Genomic DNA, 19,810 nt, shown 5'->3' with positions numbered 1-19,810 from the left:
AATAACCTATTTACACTAAGATCTGTGGTAGAACCCGGTCTAATACTGCATCATCAAACTTTTGGAATTTTACAAATAATGTCCTTGTAATTTGAACTTGAGTTTCCCTTTGAATGCAGGTGAACATATTTTCATACATCTGAATATTTTTCTTTTTAATTCCTTGAACTAATGATTATATATTTTACCTATCAGTCATGTAAATTTTTATGAACTCTATATTAGGAAGATTTGTTCTTTGTGATATGATTTTTTTTTTTACAATTTGTCTTTGCTTATGATGTTTTTGTGGGGTTTTCTTGTTTTTTCTTTTCTCCTCTCTTCCCTTCTTTCCCCCTCATCCTTGTTATTTCTCTTCCTCCTCTTTTTTCCTATCTTTCTCTCATTTTGGAGACTTTTATTTTTATGTAGAAAAAGTAATAAACTTTTTATTTTGTATCTTCTACATTTTGAGTCATAGAAATTCTTTCTTATGCTTCAAGTTATAGAAGAAGGCTTAATGTTTTATAATAACACTATTTTTATTTTTACATTGTTATCTTTAATCTATTTAGAATTTATCCTGAAGGAGGCTCAACAGCTTTCACTTTCATTGTGATTTTTTTTTTTTTTTTTTTTGCTCCATAATCTCTTCCAGAATCACCCACCTCTACGAAAACTGCCCTTGGATTACTTTGAGCGAGATGTCATATTTCACTGCCTAAACCTATTTCATCTTGCAAATGATTATAAGTCTCCTGGCTTTCCTCTTAACTTGGCCTTCTCTACCCTTGTAGCAGAAGAGTTTCCTCTGCAGTATTTCTCTATCTGAAATAGACTTTCTGTATATTTTTACTTTATGGAGTCCATATTTTATGTCAATAAATTTTATCTCTCACAGTGTATATATTTTCTCTTTCCCATAGTTATTCTTTTTTCCTGCTCAAAATGACAGAGCAACTTGTGGGCCACTTCCATATGGCATTAGACCCACTCTCTCCTAAATTGGCAGCACATTTTTAATTTCAGGCTCAAAAACAAAAACCAGTGAGAGGTCCCTAATGATTTTTTAAAAATCTGATTTCTGCAACTCATCACACTACTGGGTATGTTATAAATCTATTTTTGTCTCGATAGTTATTCATTCTTAGGGAGAAAAAAATACCCAAAATAGATAGTTGATAGACAGATAAACAGACATGCATGATTTTATTCATCTCTAGAGTGTCATAAACCATCATAGAAGTCACATCTCTGAATGAACTTGATTAAATTCAGTTGTTTTGTACCAAAACAGATTAAATCCTACTAACTGGTAGGATTAACCTTTTTTTCTATGTATTACTACTGATCAGTGTGACAATCCTTTAGCTTTTAAAAATACTTAATTTGCTCTTGCCTTTTTGTGAAATCCTGGGCCAATTCTACCCCTAAATGTGGGTGAGTTGTGCTTGCTAGTCTTTGTCCTTCTTTTAATTGGGTAGCATCCACAGAGGCATAATCTCTAAGCAAGAATGAAAGAAGTCCTTCAGGTCCTATTGGTCTGGTTAGCTATCTTACCATTGGATTTGATACAAGGAAACCAGCCACTGTTCCTTCCTATCATTTGTGTTTTAAGCTCCTTTTGCCTACATATGACACAAAGAAAGACACAACCCCTACCTGTTTACTCAACAATGGTCTCTGTAGGAACAAGCCTCTGCTTGCTTTACCTGGGACGGGAATATTCCTGCCTGTTCCAACTGGTGTAACAGTAAGCTCTGTTTCTACGAATACTTTCAACAGCTTTTCTTACCATTTTTTTTCCCTTACATGAGACCAGGGAGTAAAACTGGGTGGAAAAATACCTGCCTGCCTTCCATTCTCTCTGCAAATTTTCAGTGTAGCCTCTGTGGAAACTTCCATCACCAACGTCTCCCAGGCACCCCCACCCTCCTCATCAGAATACTCCTCCCCTGAGTGTCACCAGCTGTGGGATTGTAAGGCACCATTATAATAAAGGTGACAATGACAGATCTCAAGGAAGTGGAGCTCCAAAGTGAGGGAGGGAGACACATCAGAGAGAACGGGCTCCGTGAGTCTGATAATGAGCATGGAGAGGACTTTTTCTGCTTATGGGTGAAAAAGACAGGGAAGTCTCTGTTTGAAGACAAAGCACATAATAATGTGATCACAGAGCTCTCTTAATGTGGCCAATGTGATGTTCAGAAAATGTATTCCTTTTCCTGCCTTATTCTTCTATGTTGTGGAAAAGGTCTTCATATGAATGTTTACTTAATGCACCCAACTCGGTGACTCTAGCCAACATTTTTATACAGCAAAGTTACACACAGGTAATTATGTTTAATTGACTTAACAACCTTTTTCTTGACTCCTTGCTTCAGTTGAAAGAATAAAAATATTTTGGTCAGCTAGAAATCTCTTAGTAGTGTTGTCAATTTATTTCTAAAGGATTTATAACAGGCAGAGTGCTCCCTTGCCTTTTTCTTCTCCCAAAAGGTAGGGAGGCTTTTACAGAAATTTGTAACTTGGCTCAGCCAGGACCATGTAGCACTCTGCCAACTTCCTGTATAAGGAATGCTCTGCTTTCCCCAATTCAGGATTGGGAAATGCAGGCCTTCTGTAGGGACCCACCTGACATCCCGTTGGGGTTCAGGAAGGAAACCAGGCCACTCCCCTGCCTAGTGTGCAGGAGACTGCTGCTCTCAGGGTAGAGAATCGTGCAAACGCTCACATTCCTCTAGCACTGGGACATGGGGCCAGCTTCATTAGCCCAGCTGCATTGAGTCCACATAGACTTTCTTTTTCTGTTGATTTGCCAGTCAAAGGAGCCTGGTATTCAGAAAGGCACTCAAAAGCTGTAGCTCTCCCAGGCAAACATGGATAATAGGAGACTTTCCAGAAAGATTCTTTCCAGAAGATTTTCTATATGGTTTCTGGAAAAAGGAACAAGAAGGTTGGCTCCCCAGCCCTATTTACTTTTTTACCTAGGGCTGGAGATTTGAGGAGAAATGAGAAATGACTGTTAATGGGTATGGGGTTTCTTTTTTGGAGTGATGGAAATATTCTAAAATTACTTGTGGTGATGGCTGCACAATTTTGTGAGTATGCTAAAAACCATTGAAGTGTACACTTTAAATGGGGAGAATTATATGGCATATGAACTATACCTCACTAAAGTTATTATAAAAGTTATTCATATATTTTATTGTTCCCAACGAATCCTATTCTTCTGGAGTCCTATCCTTCATGAAAGTCATGATGTCATGATGTGCACTTCTCAAGAGCAGTATGTAGTCACCTGTGACTAAGTGCAGGTGTCCAAATATATGAGCAGAGTTTGTATAAAGTTTATTTCTGTGACAGACTCAGAAACTCCTACAGTTCTCATAAATATTGTGTGATTTATTCATTAGAAAATAGGAATCTGATTTTTGTATCATGCACTATGATAGACTAACATTAATTTTTAAAACATTAGATAAACAAAATCTCAGAAATATGTAGTATCTTATTATTACCACTTATTATCATCACCTGATACTTCCTGATTCATTGGCCAGAAGGATCACACACGAACATTCCCAGTGACACTTTGGAATCACATACTTCAGTATTTTATCAGGGCTGCTGCAGAGAGGTCTGAATCCAGGGTGTGAGCTCTGCCACATCTTAGATCATCTGTATCATTTTGTGACCTCCTTCCTAACTTTGGTGTTCACCTCCAAAAGCCAGCATCTGCATTTCTTACTAAAGAATTGTTGTTGGTCTCCTGGCACCCCCTCTATCTACATGCACAGAGAACCAGCTGGCTCTGAATGTGTGTGGATGAAGGGAGGAATTTACATGCTTACCCACATAGGGAGTGGCTCTTAGTCCAGGAAGACATGCAATGCCAGCTCCCTTGTCTCATGTCCAGACAACTGTGAGGTGTAGCTCACACTCCAGGGCTTCTTTTGGGATCAGGCTGAAGCCACTCTCCAAGGGACATACCTTGCTTGGCTTCCTCCCCTCTCCTGTCTTGCTTCCCTTGTTTCCTCCCAGGTCTCCCCTGGCACCAGTACACCAGTCTTTATCTTAGAGTCTGCTTTTAGAGAACTTGACCTAAGACCATAGTCAACATGTCTGACCAATCAGTGTTTTCAGTGTGGTCAGCATGCCTGGGCATGTTGTGGGTAGAACTGGTCTGTGCATCTCGACTGGCAACCAGAGAAGGCTTTTCTCTCTGGAGCATTACAGTGCTTGGGCAAATAAGGGGACATCTAGAACTTGGCATGGTTCCAAGACCTCCTTAGAAGTCTTGATGAAGCTCAACTTCTCAGTCTGGGATTGTGGCTCTGAAACAGCCTTGACCAGGGTAGAAATGAAAGATGTAGGCTGAATCCTTTTGGCCCCAGTGAGAGTGAGTCTACTCCTCCCCTCCCCTATTCTGGACGCTTTATGCATAGGTGTGTAAGGGTGGGTTGCAGGGGAGATCTGCCCTTACTTGGACTTCAGCCTGGACTCCAGATGATACCTGAGTGTCCTCCTGGCCTCCCATCCTGCCAATGTCTTAGAAACCCTTTGCAGGGCATGGTAGCACAGGTCTGTAATCCCAGCAGCTCAGGAGGCTGAGGCAGGAGGATCACGAGTTCAAAGCCAGCCTTAGTAAAAGCGAGGTGCTAAGCAACTCAGTGAGACCCTGTCTCTAAATAAGGGCTGGGGTTGTGGCTCAGTGGTCAAGTACCCCTCAGTTCAATCCCCAGTACCTCCCTGCTAAAGGAAACCCCTGATTGCTGAAGACACCCCCTTCTACTTCACAGTCTTTGCATGGTGAAGGCCAGTAGGAGATTTCCTATCAGCTGAGCATTCCCAGTGTGAATTTCTGAGACAGCTTAGATTCAAGTCCATCCTTTACCACTGTCTGACTGTGTAAACTTGGGCAAGTCCAAGTCTCTCTCAATCTCTCTGTCTTCATCTATAAGATGAGGAAACCCCTACCTCATAGGGTAGTCATGAGAATTAAATGAAATACTCGATACAATATATTTAACACTGAGTCTAACACCAAATAAGTAGCACCATATAACTATACAGTGGCTGTGTACTTAAAAAAATATATCTGTGAGGCCATCCATGTTCAGATGGTTGGAGTTTCATGTGATTTACCAAATTTAGAAAATATGTTCTTTATGAAATAAAGTATAATCAATGTGGCCTAAACAAAATTTGCTCTGGGGATTCCAAAGGCTCTTCATAAAAAGGAACAATTACTTTCCAGAGCAGGAAAAAACTGAGAAACAATTAGCCTGAGATCTAGCTGATGGAGAAAGATTTCAGGATGGGGAAAACAAATAATAGTCCAAACTAATATGAACTCTTACAGATACACAGGAGTGGATCTAAAGTCGAGCTGCTGCTTGCCCAAAAATCCTATATGCTTTTCAGGTTGAGTGGCATCCGAAATTTAAAGTTAAAACAAAGGCAGCATCAGCTAGAATTTAACATACAGAAATAATACCATATTGAAATAATAAAGTTTCTCTATGCAGGTTGAGTCTTTGTGGTTACATTTGGAAGCAGAATGTAGCAGGCAATTCAACTGATCCAGTGTCCATTCTGCCTTTCATTGTACTGAGATAAGTTAGGCTCATTCCCTGCCTTTCTCCAGATGCAACATAGACCAGTGAGAAACAAAAAATTTACTTTCTGGAGACTCCAAGAAAGACTTAACTTTCTTGATTAAAGCAATAGAGAAAACTGGCACCGTGTCTTTGCCCCCTTTCCTCCTGCCTTGAACGTAGATGTGAAATCAAGAATCTAGGCAGCTATATCATGACCACAAGGGAGAGGTCAAGACAAAGTCAGAAGCACTGACCCTGAAATCTTGAAGTTTGTTATGGAAGGGAAAAAAAGGTGACTCCTATTTATTTAAGCTGACGCAGTCTTCTTTGCTACTTGCCGCAAAGAACATTCTAAATGGATAAAAAGGATCTGCCTCTTCTCCTGCTTCCATCTCAATATCTTTGGGATTTAGCCCAGGATGAACAGGAAGTTAGCTGAGTATTGATCATAACTGTCTTTCTGGCTTTATAGAGGCTGATAGGTCTGAACTGCAGGTATTTAACATTTATTCTCTTTCATTACCTTTGACCTTTTTGTTATTCAAAGGAAATGCCATAGTGTCTATAAGTATCCCTTGATAGCGTTATGGGAAAAAGAGGTACCATGGTCTAATCAGTTCAGAAAACACACAGACAAAGTTAAATAGGTTTCATTACTAGGGGAATTCTCAAAGCCTTTAATGTGCCAACATGATGGAGAAGCAGCTGAATTTTTTGCTGGACCCTTTATGACATGCATTGTCCTGAACTGGCCTGTGGGGAATGCTGCTTGGTAGACCTGAGATGAAAGCGTACATCTGGCTATATTCTGCTTTTCCCCAGACCAACTGAGGGGTTATGGTGTTTGGGATGATGTACTAGAGGGCTAACAACATAGAGAGATTGTCTGCTGCATTCTCCGGCCTCTAGCATCCTAATGAGAGCATGAATGAATGTACAATTTTCAGCATATTAAGTCATGGGGTATCATTTATTCACACAAATCTCTACATGTAATGATCCTTTTTCCCTGATTATTCAAATCTTACCTATATCTTCTCCACCATAAAACCTTTCCTAACCGTATCAACTGTGCTCCTACATGCTCTGATCATATAGTATTCAGGAGCACTAAGAGCCAGAGAAACCTTGTTTTCTCTATCTTCTAAAATGAACTATGTTAGAATAGGTTGTGCTTTGCTATAGTAAGAAACAAAGTCAGACATCTCAGTAGCTTATTTTTAAAAGGTTTATTTCTTGCTAATGTAAGTATAATGCAAAGCCAATCAGGCACTTCCACCACCTTGTAAATGTGGCTTCCAAGAGGAGGAGAAAAATAGAGGAAGGACGCTAGCTTTTAACTAATTCACAGTCCATGACTTTTGCACAGGTCAAAACCTAAGCGAAAGGAAACTGGAAATGAGCAGAGCATGCATTGAACATTAAACTCTCTCTGTCACATTTTCTTAAGGGGTCATATTTCCTACTGTTCATGCATACTTGGTACAGTGGTTATCTCTGTTGCTTACCTGCCCTCCATCCATTTTTTTTTTCCGGGGGAGGGGGTGGGTACCCGGGATTGAACTCAGAGGCACTCAATCGCTGAGCCACATCCCAGCCCTATTATGAATTTTATTTGGAGACAGGATCTCAAGGAGTTGCTTAGTGCCTTGATTTTTTTTTTTTTTTTTTGGCTGAAGTTGGCCTTGAACTCCTGATCCTCCTGCCTCAGCCTCCTGAGTTGCAGGGATTATAGGCCCATTCTTATTCCTCCTCCACTCCAAGGTCACAGGGCTCTAGAGTAGGGATGGCTTGACCTTCCAAAATGGGTATGTGATAGGAGCTTGACCAGTTACAACAAATTCTGGGTTTCTTTTGGAAATTTTAAGAAAGGGACCCTTTCTCTGTTGCTCTTAAAGCTTGGGATTCCTCGGGGACACCATGCAAAGAAAGCCAGCTTGAAGACTTCAACACAGGAAAAAAAAGCTGAGCCAAGAGGTAGTGATAAGGACTTTGGAGTCCTGGTGACATTGTTTGAGCCCCAGGCAGAGCTATCTTTATGGACATGCAAGCTGTGCAGTTGCATAAGGCTCTGAGCTTAGAAGGGTCCTGTGCATGTTTTAATGCTCCTACTATGTCATCTTGAAATTCCTAATAATTTTTGAAAAGGGACCTTGGATTTTCATTCTGCACAAGGCCCTGCAAATTACATAGTCAATCTTGCCCCCCAAATGTGGTCATTCCTGAAGATTTTGTTTTGTTTTTGTACCAGGGCACTTAATCACTGAGCCATGTCTCAAGCCCTTGTTATTTTATTTTTAAAATTTTGAGACAGGGTCTTGCTAAGTTGCTCAGACCTTTGCTAAATTGCTGAGGCCAGCTTTAAACTTGTGATCCTCCTGCCTCAACCTCCCAATCTGCTGGGATTGCAGGTGTGCGCCACCACACCTGGTCCTGAAGGTTTTTGGTTATGGAAGCCAGCAAATTATCTTTGGACTTCTGTTAATTGCAGCTTATATGGAGTTATGGACACAGTCTGGAATCTTAGGGATAAACAGAAACTCATTCTAACCAATTTAAGCTGAAGGGGAATTTGTTCAAGAATATTAGATATTTTACAAAATTTCTGAGAGAAACTGGAGGCCCTGTGACCAAGAAGAGTAGTCTGATTTGGTCCCAGATCTGCTCTCAGAGGTGTATGCTTGGGCACAAATACTGTGTTCATTCTCCCGAATAGGAGGCTTGGAGGCTATCTAGAATAATTTGCAGCAATGCTCAACAGGATTCTCTGTAGCACAAAATTCATGGCACCAGTTTCCCCAAATCTCATGTGGGTGTGTCAAAATGATAGAGCTTGTAACCTGCCTGCACCTTAGCAGCTGGGGTGGCTGGGCAAGAGGAGTTCCAACTTCTACCTTTGGTAAGTCTCACAAACCAAGATCTTCCCCCAAAGAGAAGTAAGCTGTTGAAAGATGTTGGGAAGCATCTTAAGGTATCCTCCTTACACTGTACAGGAGACTGATGTAGTCCTCTTGGGATGAGTGGGTACATTCTTTCTGATACTGTCAGCAATGATGGAGACTTCCACTGTGCCACCCCAACTAGTCCTCAGGATAGCTCTCCCTTGATGTCCGTATTGGTACTGTCCAACCTCTGTCTTCTCTTCCTCAGTAATATAATATTTTCTACCTATCAGGAGGGAATTCCAGCTGGGACAAGATGCATTTCTGCAAAGCAAAATATATCTCAGCCTGAAGGATAGAAGATGTTTGTCACCTGGAGGAAGGTGGAAAGATACTTGCTGATGCTGCTGGCTGCCACAAAGCAAGTGCCATATACTTAACTGCAGCTGGCAGGTAATAAACCTATTTCTATGCAAAAACATCTTGTGATTACTAATAATTTTTATGCCAGCTTCCAACCCATTCGTAAGGAATATTTTTCAGAATCAGGTGTTAACAAAATAATGAACAAAATAAAATGTACAGTCAGTAATTATCAGTTTCCTTTGATGAATCTGCCCTAGAGTTTGTTATCACCAATCTGATGTAAAATTAAAAAGAAGGAGAGTACCTTTGGGAGGGACATGAAATCAGCATTTAAAAACAACCGTTGCATCCATTTGGTACCTTTGCATTGAATACATTTATTTCTGAGAGGCTGCAGCAAGAAAGTGGGAAAGGCCTAGTGGTTTGCTGTGGGCACCACCTGGGCTGTGAGGTGAGAGGGTATGGGTGGCACGTGGGGAGCATGTCTGGGTCTCAGACACAGAAGTCTGGCAGACATCATCGGTAGGTTCAAAATCTCGCGGAAACAGGTGTATGACTCTGCCAGGGACTTGGAGACGTACAGGATTTAGAACCAGGAAAGAGCAATGAGCAGTTCCTCGTCTCTGTACCTCTGCCCTGGGTCAGCTCATAGGCTTCATTTTCCAGAAGCTTCACTGCTGGTTGGAGAAGCATTCACATGAACTTAGGCTCCTCTAAAATGTCAGTCTTTGCTCCCCCATTAAAAGAATGAAAAGAGACTTCCACTCTCCCATAGAAACCAAGAATTGCAAGGCCTTGGGAGTGTCCTCAAAAGTCACACGTCCCCATGGGAATCAGTCAAGGATGTATGCTAGATGCCCAGTAAACATTTGACAGATGCGTGTTCTCTTTTGCCCCGCCTTCCCACCTGCTATTTCCAATACCTTGGAGTACTCTTCCCCTTTGCTTGCTTCCATCAGTCACTAAAGCCTCATGGAATTTTGACAGAAACCATTAAAACCTAAAATGAAGCCCATAAATCTTGAAGCAGGTGTTCTCCTGAATGCCAGGAATGCATGTCCATCCCACCCACCCCGTGTGGACCCTAGTCAAGTTCACCTCCTCACTCCACCAGTCCTCAGGTATAGTTCCTCTGTACTGCGCAGGGAGGTAAAAATCACATGTGCTAAATTCCCCTTTGCAAAAAGCAGTCTCATCCTCAGAGGTAGGTTCTGAACAACCTGTGCTGTACATTTTTTCATTGACCTTTAAACAACAACAAAATAGATGAAGAACAGCAAGGGGGAGAAGGGCAGCTTGAGACCTTCTTTTTTTTTTTTTTTAAGGAATCAGCCACCTCTGGGAAATCTCAGGTGTAGGTCTTTACACCTAAGACCATTCCTCTTACACTGCCTGGCATTTTTCAGGCTGTGGTCCCACCTCTTGTCTTTCATGGGAGGTGATGAGGCTTTCCCATTGGGAGAGGGGATGTGAGTCAGTTGTTATCACTGAGATGCCAGAACACCCATTCAAGTTCCCAGAGGATCCCTTGGAATGGTTGAAATCCACTGTGTAGGAGGTTACCTTGTGAACTGAGATTCCCTGCCTGCAGCCTTTGATATGAGGGTGACCAAGTAGAACTTTCTCCTTTTCTAACCAAATTTGGCCAAGACTCCCAAATTCTTCCAGGAATAGTAGGCCAAACTGCTGCTCACCATCAAGATACTTCTGAATCCTTTCTATTTAACAGGATGCATAAATCCTCAAAGGGACTAAAAAATCTTTGCAAAAGAGAGGTCAAGTCAGCAGCTGCTAACATGTTCTCAAAGTATACACAGAAGAATAAATAACACACTGCAAAGTGTCCTCCTCGTTCTGCTCCCCACCTGCACCTAGGAAACAGAATGGCCAAGTATTTTAGGGCATGCTTGTGATTATAGTTCCCAGCTCTGCCGTTTTGTGTCTGTGTGACTTTCAGGTTAGTTAACCTCTTGGTCTCAATTTGGTCATCTGCAAAATGAGGATGATAGTCATGCTGCCTCATAGGGCTTTTGTGAAGATGAAATGAGATAGGACAAGTGGACAGGTAAAGGGCTTAGCACTGTGCCTGGAGAATAGAGTAGGAGCGGAGGGAGCCTCATCATTACCTTGTTACTTAGATGTCAATGGGAAAGGGGCTGAAGGCTGGAATCCTGAAAGATGCTCTTCTGAGGGGTGCAGGAGGTATGAACTAGAGACTTGGGTCAGAAGCATATGCTGTTGCCCTTTAGAGACAGCTCTGACTGATTTCCCTGGCCTGTAAACAGCTGCCTTGACCTGGATGACCTTCAAAAAGAGCAAAGCAAGGGGGACAGAGGTTTTGTTTTCTCTCTCTCTCTCTCTCTCTCTCTCTCTCTCTCTGATGGACTCATCTAATTATCACCCTCTCTCGGTTTGACTGGCCAGAGATAAGCTCAAGAGAAAGGGAGGGCTGAATTCCAGTAGGATCTTTTGTTCAGCCCGAAGGAATTTGGAATTTTCTAGAAGCTAGGGCATGTCTTTTAAGTATTTAAAGCAAGGGGGTGATCAGAGCTATGTTTCTGAAAAATCACAAGGGAAGAATTGGTATACCCATAGATATGAGAGAGGGATTGTCAGGAAACAAGAGGTGAGGAAGATGGGTGGGGGTCCTCAGGCATTCAGGCAAGAGATGATCTACCTGAAGCAAGACAGGCGGTGGGGGTGTGGATGGGGAGAATGGATATGATTAAGATCAAGGGGTGGAAATGGGCTTGGTGAATGGTCAGGTGCTGGCTGAGGTCTACACCATGGTGGTTGGTACAGCTGTGGATGAGCCACTCAGGGAGAGAAACTTATCATGAGCACAGTGATAGCTTTGCAACAACTCAGCTGAATGGAAAATCAGCCCCTGCCTCAGCATGAATGTGCACTGTCTACCCTGGGAGTCCTTGGGGTCTGATTTGCATCTCCCTCAGCTGATACTACTAGAGAACTTTGAGGAGAAGTAATGGGAAGATTCTGTGCAGGGCCACAGGCTGGAGAGATTAGCCTTCCCAGATCTATTAGCCCTCCCTTTCCTCCTTCCCTGACCTTGCACATGACTGTCCCACTCCTGGCCCTTCCCCTGCACATACCTAGCAGGAAGGAAGCCTATGGGGCAGTAGAAATGTTGCCCTGAGAGAATTCTCTGCCTGCCCTCATCCCTGGGGATGCCTGTCAGGGATCAGCAGGCCTCCAAGGAACTTCGCTTTCTCTCCTCCGAGGCTCTGCCGAGCCCTGGCTGTCAGCAGGAGACAGGAGGGCAGCATTCCCTGAGGCTGGGTGCTACTCTGAAGGAAGCATGTTGGCTCCAGAAGCCTGTGCTTCCAGTGAATGAGGAGGCAAGGGTGACAGCTATGCCTGGTGGCATTTCGCTGGTGAGCATTGGAGGTACAGTACACAGGTGCCATGGAAACAGAGAAGCGCATGGCTGCATCCTGTACAACCAAGTAAAGCAAACACAGGTAAAGAGATTCAGGCCTCCCTGAGAAACTGCTGAAGGCATGAGATTAGGGTCCTCTGGAGTTAGGGAGGTCACATGTACTCATCGTAGGTCCCATGGGTGTGTCATGTCAAAACAGCATCTCTTCATTGCATTACTCTATTTCCATAGTGCTGTCTCTCTGGGGTTTATCATTAGGAAAGGACTTTACCTGACTTCCAGAATTTCAGCTTTGTGAAAAGAGAGCTTTTTGTGTGTTCTAGAACCAGTCACCAAACTCTCTGAGAAGAACGCCAGTGTTAACCATGCATCTGATTCCAGGAAAGTAGGGGTACAACTTTTTCTCCCAGTGTGGAATTCAGGAAAGGTGTGTTTGTGTTGCCAATTCTCTTTTTGGTTTGGACTGAAGAATCCAGTTTGGTGTTGTGATTAGTTTGTCCTAAATCAGAGTTTCTCATCCTTGGTCCTATTGACATTTTGAGCCAGATACTTCTTTTTTGTCGGAGGCTGTCCTGTGGACTATTAGATGTTCTGCAGCAGCTCTGCAATCTAGTTGCCACCATCAGTTCCCTTTCCCAAGTTGTGACAACTGAAAATATTTGCAGACATTGCCCAACACCATTTGGTGGGCAAAACCACTGGTTTGAAGGAAGTCCTCTGTTTGAAAGTGGTTTCGGCCTCTTCATGTTGAGTCTAGTTCTACTCTAACCTGAGAAAAACGAGGAGGGTATGGATATTTGATTGCAAACACCACTTCTAGTAATGGGATGACTTTCTTGTCATATCCTTTGGGTAGATAAGCACTTACTTACTTGGGGTAAGCAGGGGACAGATTTCAGGTGAGTCAGGCATGCAGGATTAGAAAACATAGAATCAAAACCTTGAAGCTTATTCCCCCTACCCCAAGTTTCAGATCTATTGAAGTTTTGTGGTTTATATTGGCTTTTTTTTTTTCTTTTTACCAAATTAATATACCTTTGCTAATTTCCTCCCCCCCCCCCCCGCACTTTATGTCCTGTATGAACTTTTAAATTGTGCTTTATGGAATCATTTTGTTAGTGGTCACTTTCAAAATTACAAAACAGATCCTTAACTTATTGCAGTCTGTTTTAAATTGGTACTTTTATCACAGCCTGAATTATGAGAGATCCTTACAACATGAAATCCATGTTCCCCTCTTCTGACTCTTTGCTCTTATCTTCATGTATCTCTACCTCTACATATGTTATATGTTATTATTATTCTTGCTTTAAATGGTCAACTGTGTTCATACTTACCCTTTTAGGTACACTGCATTCTTCCTGAACTTCCTACCTGGGAGCATTTTCCTTAGGCATGAAGTTCCTCTAACATTTCTTGGTTGAATGCAGAGAGAGCAGGCCTCAGGCTGAGATCCTCTCCCACACATTCATATTCCGATTTACTCAAGATACTTTTGTTTTTATTGTGTTTATCGAAGTTCACTGTTTAAGAAAAAAAGTCAGAGTATTCTTTCCTTTGAACATTTCAATGGAACATATTAGGTTGATTTAAAGAAAAATATTAAGCAAATAATTGTCCAGGTGACAGAAGAAAGTCTGAGATGGAGGTATGGAGATTTTCAAAGTTTGATAATATGAGCTCATGATAGGTGAGATGCTGCAGGGTAAGAAAGAAGGAAAAAAACAGCCTTTCCATTTTTCATGCACCTTTTATCCAGAGGCAGCCAGGTCATTGGGACCAAGCCTCTGGTTGAGAGTTCCTGTAGTATGTAAACAAGTCGCTTCTCTTCTCTCACCCCAACAAAGGGATATCATCACAGTGAGAGAAGGAAATCTTCAGCCATCACCAGAGTTTAGGTTAGCTACTATCTTAAAAAAATAACTGCTATTTAGAGCAAACGCATTATGGGTCTTGCAATACACTAAAGACCTCCTACTAATTGAAGGTCAAGTTTTTTGTTATTATCTATTTTTCCATTTTTCATTAATTACACAATTATTCACACTTGTTAGCTTTATTCATTTGTTCACTCAAAAAAAAAAAATGGATATTGGCCCCTATTCTCTCTGATGCAGGCCTGGATTAGGTGCTGAAGGTACAGAGGGTAACAGGGTCTTTCCTGTAACTGTTGCTTACTGTGGAAGGCAGGCATCAGTCTAATAATCACAAAAATAAATGCATAATTGCAAAATAGCAGAGGGCTGAGAAGGGAGATTGGATCCTGAAATTAGGGACCCTTGCACAGTCTAAAGGGCCAGGATCAGCTTCGGAGTTGGTGACTGTCATGCTCCTTTGGCCTGGGGCTTCTTCCTTTGCCTCACTTGCTTTACCTGGTGACATTTTACCCACCCTTCAGGTCCCTGCTTATTTCTTTAGTTTCCCTCTGACCCCCGCACTAAGTTAGAGAGTGCACTGCTGTTTACCTGCTCCCGAGTGACTAGACTTTTCCTTTCTAAGATCTTGACATTATTGTAATTAAGTATTTATCTGTATAATCATTGTTCGGTATCTTACAGCCCTCATCGGGCTGAAAGTTTTATGTCTGACATATGCATTGCTGGGATAGTGCTTGGCACTTAGTAGGCATTCAGTAATGTGAATGAATCAAAGTGAGCCTCTCCTGGTCTCAGTTTTCTTAATCTGAGGATAATAATGATTATATTGAACTCACTAGCATTTTTTTCCCAAACCAGAGACATGTAAGTATTTACACCGGTAAAGAACAGCGTATGTAGGTATTTTCTCACCTACAGGAAGATGCCTTTTTCTTTGACCTTTAAAACAAAATTAAGTTTCTTGCCTGTAATTTTATGACCTCCTGTATTAACCAAGTCCTAGAGTCTCACATGTAGTCCCTCTCTGCTTTCAAAAGTCCAACACTCTGTCAGGTTTCCAGTTTTCCTCTGGGGTTAGGGAATGCTTCTCCTGTGGGCTCAGCAAGACATTTACATAATCATAAGCAGTTTTACAACCTAATTACAGGTCACTTAAGCTAGCCCCAGCCAAAAGGGACACTCCCAAATTTACCTTTGATGGGGGCGGGGGTGAGGGTTAATTAACTCTCCTTAATAAACTCTCTTATTTTTACCAATATTAAAGCAAGTGGGAATATATCATACACTTTTGGGAAAAGAAAATACACTTGTTTTAGGTCAAAGAAGGGATGACCATGTGGAGAATTTCAGAGCAACAGTCAGTACCTCTGTTTTTAGTTAGTAAACCAAGGCCCAAGGAGCACAACTAGTCTCTAAAAGAGCCCAAACCAGTGTCAGAACCAAGATTTTCGTGACCCTGTGCTCTAGCAGCCACTGGTTTCGGTGATGTATCTTTAAATTTCTTATCCCCTCTTGACCTTTATTATTATTATTATTATTATTTTGTGATGGTGGGGATTGAACCCAGGGCACATGCTAGGCTACCTTGCCTATATTTAATAGGTAAATGTTTTCTTAGGCAACTATACTGTCTCTTTATGCCATAATGCAGCAACATTTTCTAAATCTCAACATGGATTAAATACCAACACCAAGTCAAGGACTAGATAAGCAAAGAAAACTAGGACAAACTAGTCATCACCTAGGGGAATTGTTGATTCTGATACGTTTATAAAAAGGAGTTGTGGAATGTGGTGATGGACCTGGTGGCACATGTCTGCAATCCTAGCAGATACGGAGACTGAGCAAGGAGGCTCCCAAGTTCAAAGCCAGTCTTAGCAACTTAGCAAAACCCTAAGCAACTTAGTGAAACCCTGTCTCAAAATAAAAAATAAAAATAAAAAGGGCTGGGGATGGAGCTCAGTTGTAAAGTACCCCTGAGTTCAATCCCTAGTACCATAAATAAAACAAACAAATTAACCAACTAACTAATAAATAAAGAATATTCTGGGTTGGATGTTCAGATCCAAATCTCTCTAGACTTTTATTTTTTAGGTTTCATTCAGATTTGAAAGTGTGTAAAGAGGGAGAAAATATAAAGCAAAAGGAAAAGGTTATGGATTCTCTGGAAAGACTAACTTAAGTGATTTTTTTTCTTTATTTCTGTTTCTCCCCAACAAGTTTGGGTCCCAGAGTGAGGTCTCTTCTTGGGAAAGGAATGTGCAAGGCAAATCTATTCCTGCCTTTAGCTGCTATTGCTCCAGCCAGCTGTACCTGCATATCTCCTATTGGTGGGCTTTGGCTCCTACCTGGAAGAAGCAGCCAGGCCAGTGCCACCAGCAATGCCCGAGCCACATTTAACCTCCAGCAATTTCTGCAAAGATCCTGATCTCAGAGGAATGGCCTTGCCCTCCAGGCATTTGGTCCTTCAGGATTCTGACTTGCTGTGATCACCAGCATATTCTTAGTTCAGCCAGTTTTATTTTAGGCCTCTAAAACCAGGGCTATCCAACACAACTTTCTTGAAGATGGAATGTTCTTATGATCTGTGTTGTCCAAACAGTAGACACTAAACACTTGACATTTTAATCATTTATTATCCAAGGGGAGGCAAAAAGGATGGTCAAAGAGAGGTTCTTATTTACAAATAGGTCTTTATAATTTTTAGGGAAGAGGAGCCTCAACTATGAAATCTCATTCGCTCACTTTTTATTTTCTTTCATCATCACTTTGATTCTATTAAGAGGAATTTTTTAAAGCCCACATAATTTAAACTATCTTTTAGAACTATGCAGAGGAACAGGAATTCCAAGGTGTCTGAAGAATGAAAGCTGTGCATGTTAGTATCCTGTGGCTATCTCTAGTATTGTTTGTTTCAGCTGTATCCTGGGGAACTTTGTCTCCCCAAGTCCAAACACATGGCGATGGGGGGGTATGCTAATCACAAGACTGACTCTGTGGAAGGGGGATCATGGGACACAAGCAAGGCCAATCAAGTTCCTCCCCTGAGTCTTTTCAACTAGAGATGGTTGAAACCTGTTCCTAAGGTTACAGATAGGAAGGATTTGAAGATGGACAGGGTGGTAGTCCCTTACCAGCCACCCAGAGAAAGCCTCCCTGCTGTATGAGAGGATGAGCCAAGCAGACACAAGCAAAGCAGAGATGGAGAGCTCTGGTTTTGTTTTTCATCCCTAAAAGAACACGTAAAATTGAGCTCTGGAAGTCTCAGAAGGGTTAAGAAAAGTAGATCAATTAAGAAAATCCAAATGCAAGTATCTCATTGAGAGCAGTCAGCAGGGTAGGCACGCAAGCATGAGACATTTATCCCTGCGCTCACTCCTTTCCTCTGTGACATCTGCCTTTCTTGACCTTTAATTCATCTTGGCAGGTCCCATAACTTTCTGGCCCCTCCAATCATTACACACAGCCATGTTCCTTTGGAAACCCCACTCAGGACCATGATTTTGGCATTGCTATCTACACATGTGGCTCAAGTGGGAAGGACGAAGAGAGAGATTGGAACTTTCTTTTCTTCTCCCTCCCTCTTCTGTCTCTTGCTTGTCTACACTGGGGCAGTGGCAATGCCAGGGAAGCAGGGGTCAACTTACATAACTCTCCTGTTGTGGGGGTGCTTTTGATATCTCTCTAGTTCGATCTGGAGCTCTCAGAAGCTTGCGGTCTTTTCTTATAGATCCCTCTTGGTGTAGGAAATGGGTATGGATTCTTTGGGTAAATGCTTAGTTTCATCCTATCTCCATTGCTGAACACCCTTCAGGGGTGGCCCCAACTCCTGATAACTCTACCAGCAGTTCATGTCCCTAGTGCCCTTTCTGAGGGAGCATTTCCTCTCTTGATTTAGGGATATGTGGGAAACTTCAGAGTTCCTGCCTTGCCTTCTAACCTTCTATTTCCTTTTACTGAAGGGAGGTGTCCTCTCCTTCTTCCTGGATACTCTTCATCTAAGTCTCTTCTAAGCCTCCTACTCCAGGCAAGATGAGGTTGTTCCCAGGTGTCACTCACCTTCAGAAGGCATTTAAAAATCCTCTGGAGCTCCAAATGCCTTGCCTTCTGCCTGTTGACAGCATAGAAAGAGCAAGAGAGAGAGAGAGAGAGAGAGAGAGAGAGAGAGAGCGCCTTCCACTGAGGTTCTTCTGAGTTCCCCTCCCCATGGATGTGAGGAACAGAAAGTACTCGTATCCCCCCATCCTTTATGGGGAAGCAAGGATTTAGCCTTGTCAGGGATGATGTTTCCACAACAAAGCTACACAGCTCTCTCCACTTTTGTTCTTCTCTCACTGCTGTCTGTGTGTATTGTCCAGGAACAGGCCAGAGACTGATTGTACAGTGGTCATTTCTGCTGTCTCTTAAGAAGCCCTAGGGGGAGGAAGTGTCACCTTTTTTAAATGCAAGGATGATTAATAGCACCTTATTCTCATCTGAGGGTACCAGATGTCAATTCCACATGGACAAGAGGACCTGGTTAATATCCTGTTTGAATCATCTGTAAAGGGTTTGTCAACTGTACACCAAAAGCCTCAAAGAAGACTCCATCACTCAGTGGCTTGGGTTATTTTTCCTAGGGGTCTGGACTTCAGACACTTTTTTTCCCCTTCCATGCAGATATCTGTAGGCAGGTAGGAGAACAAGCTGGGAAAAAAAAAATGCCAAATAAGATGTTTACCCCCAGCGTGGGCACCCTGCCTTCCAGCCAATATGCAAGTGTTATTGGGGAGAGATTCCATAGGTTGGGGAAGTATCACCTCTGGCAGAGCTACCAGTGTGAAAAGATAGGCTCAATTCACCTGGACCCCCTTTTTGTCCCTTTTGTGACCCAAGGCAATCACCTTTGCTTCTCTCAATATCATTTTCCTGATCTGCAAGATGGGACACTACTATTGACCTTGCTGTGTGGATTAGGGATGCACCATGCAGATTTTAACAGAGGAACCTAGCAAATAGTATTAGTCTTGTTTCTTTTCCCATTCTCCATAACAAAGACCACTCTTCTCCTATTCACATGGGTGAGATCCCAGACTCACTGGTTTGCCACACAAAATGAAGGACTTTAGTAGATGTGTTCCCTGCAGGGAGGGTAGGAGTAGGATTGGTGAGGGTGAAAAATCTGGGAGCTGAAGTAGATACTACTGGTGTGATTGCCCAGGTCCCAGCAGTTCTTGTGGGGTCACGTCCTTGTCATGCTCCCATTCTCTTTGGGGGACTGTTCCTCCTTTACCCGACACCAAAAGCGCCTTGAGGTCCAAGTCATTTTGGTACCCAACATCCTCGACTGGGGGGGCCAACTACAATACCCCACTCCTTGGTAATCGTGATTGGTTTTAGGATGGACAAATCAGGACCTCTTCTGGGACTTAATTGGAGTTTTCTTCTTGGATGATGGAGTTAAGAGAATGTATGTTCTCCTGGGGATCATGATTTCAGCCTGAGGGAAGGAAATGAGGCCTTCCTGCAGAGAGCAAAGAGAAGAGGAAAGGTGGGAGAATGGACTTCTCTTAGGTCCCTCCTTCCAGGGCACTTGACCTTCCTGTGGTATGATTTTCATAGGGTAAGTTTTGCCTCTTTTTCCTAAGCTTGTTTGAATCGCGTTTCTCTCCCTTATAACCAGATGACCTTGATGCAGGACTGTCCCCTGGGAGGGCCTGTGTT

This window comes from Callospermophilus lateralis, chromosome 1 (genome assembly GCF_048772815.1).
Source record: "Callospermophilus lateralis isolate mCalLat2 chromosome 1, mCalLat2.hap1, whole genome shotgun sequence".
NCBI lineage: Eukaryota > Metazoa > Chordata > Mammalia > Rodentia > Sciuridae > Callospermophilus > Callospermophilus lateralis.
Note: the sequence above shows the minus strand (reverse complement) of the source record.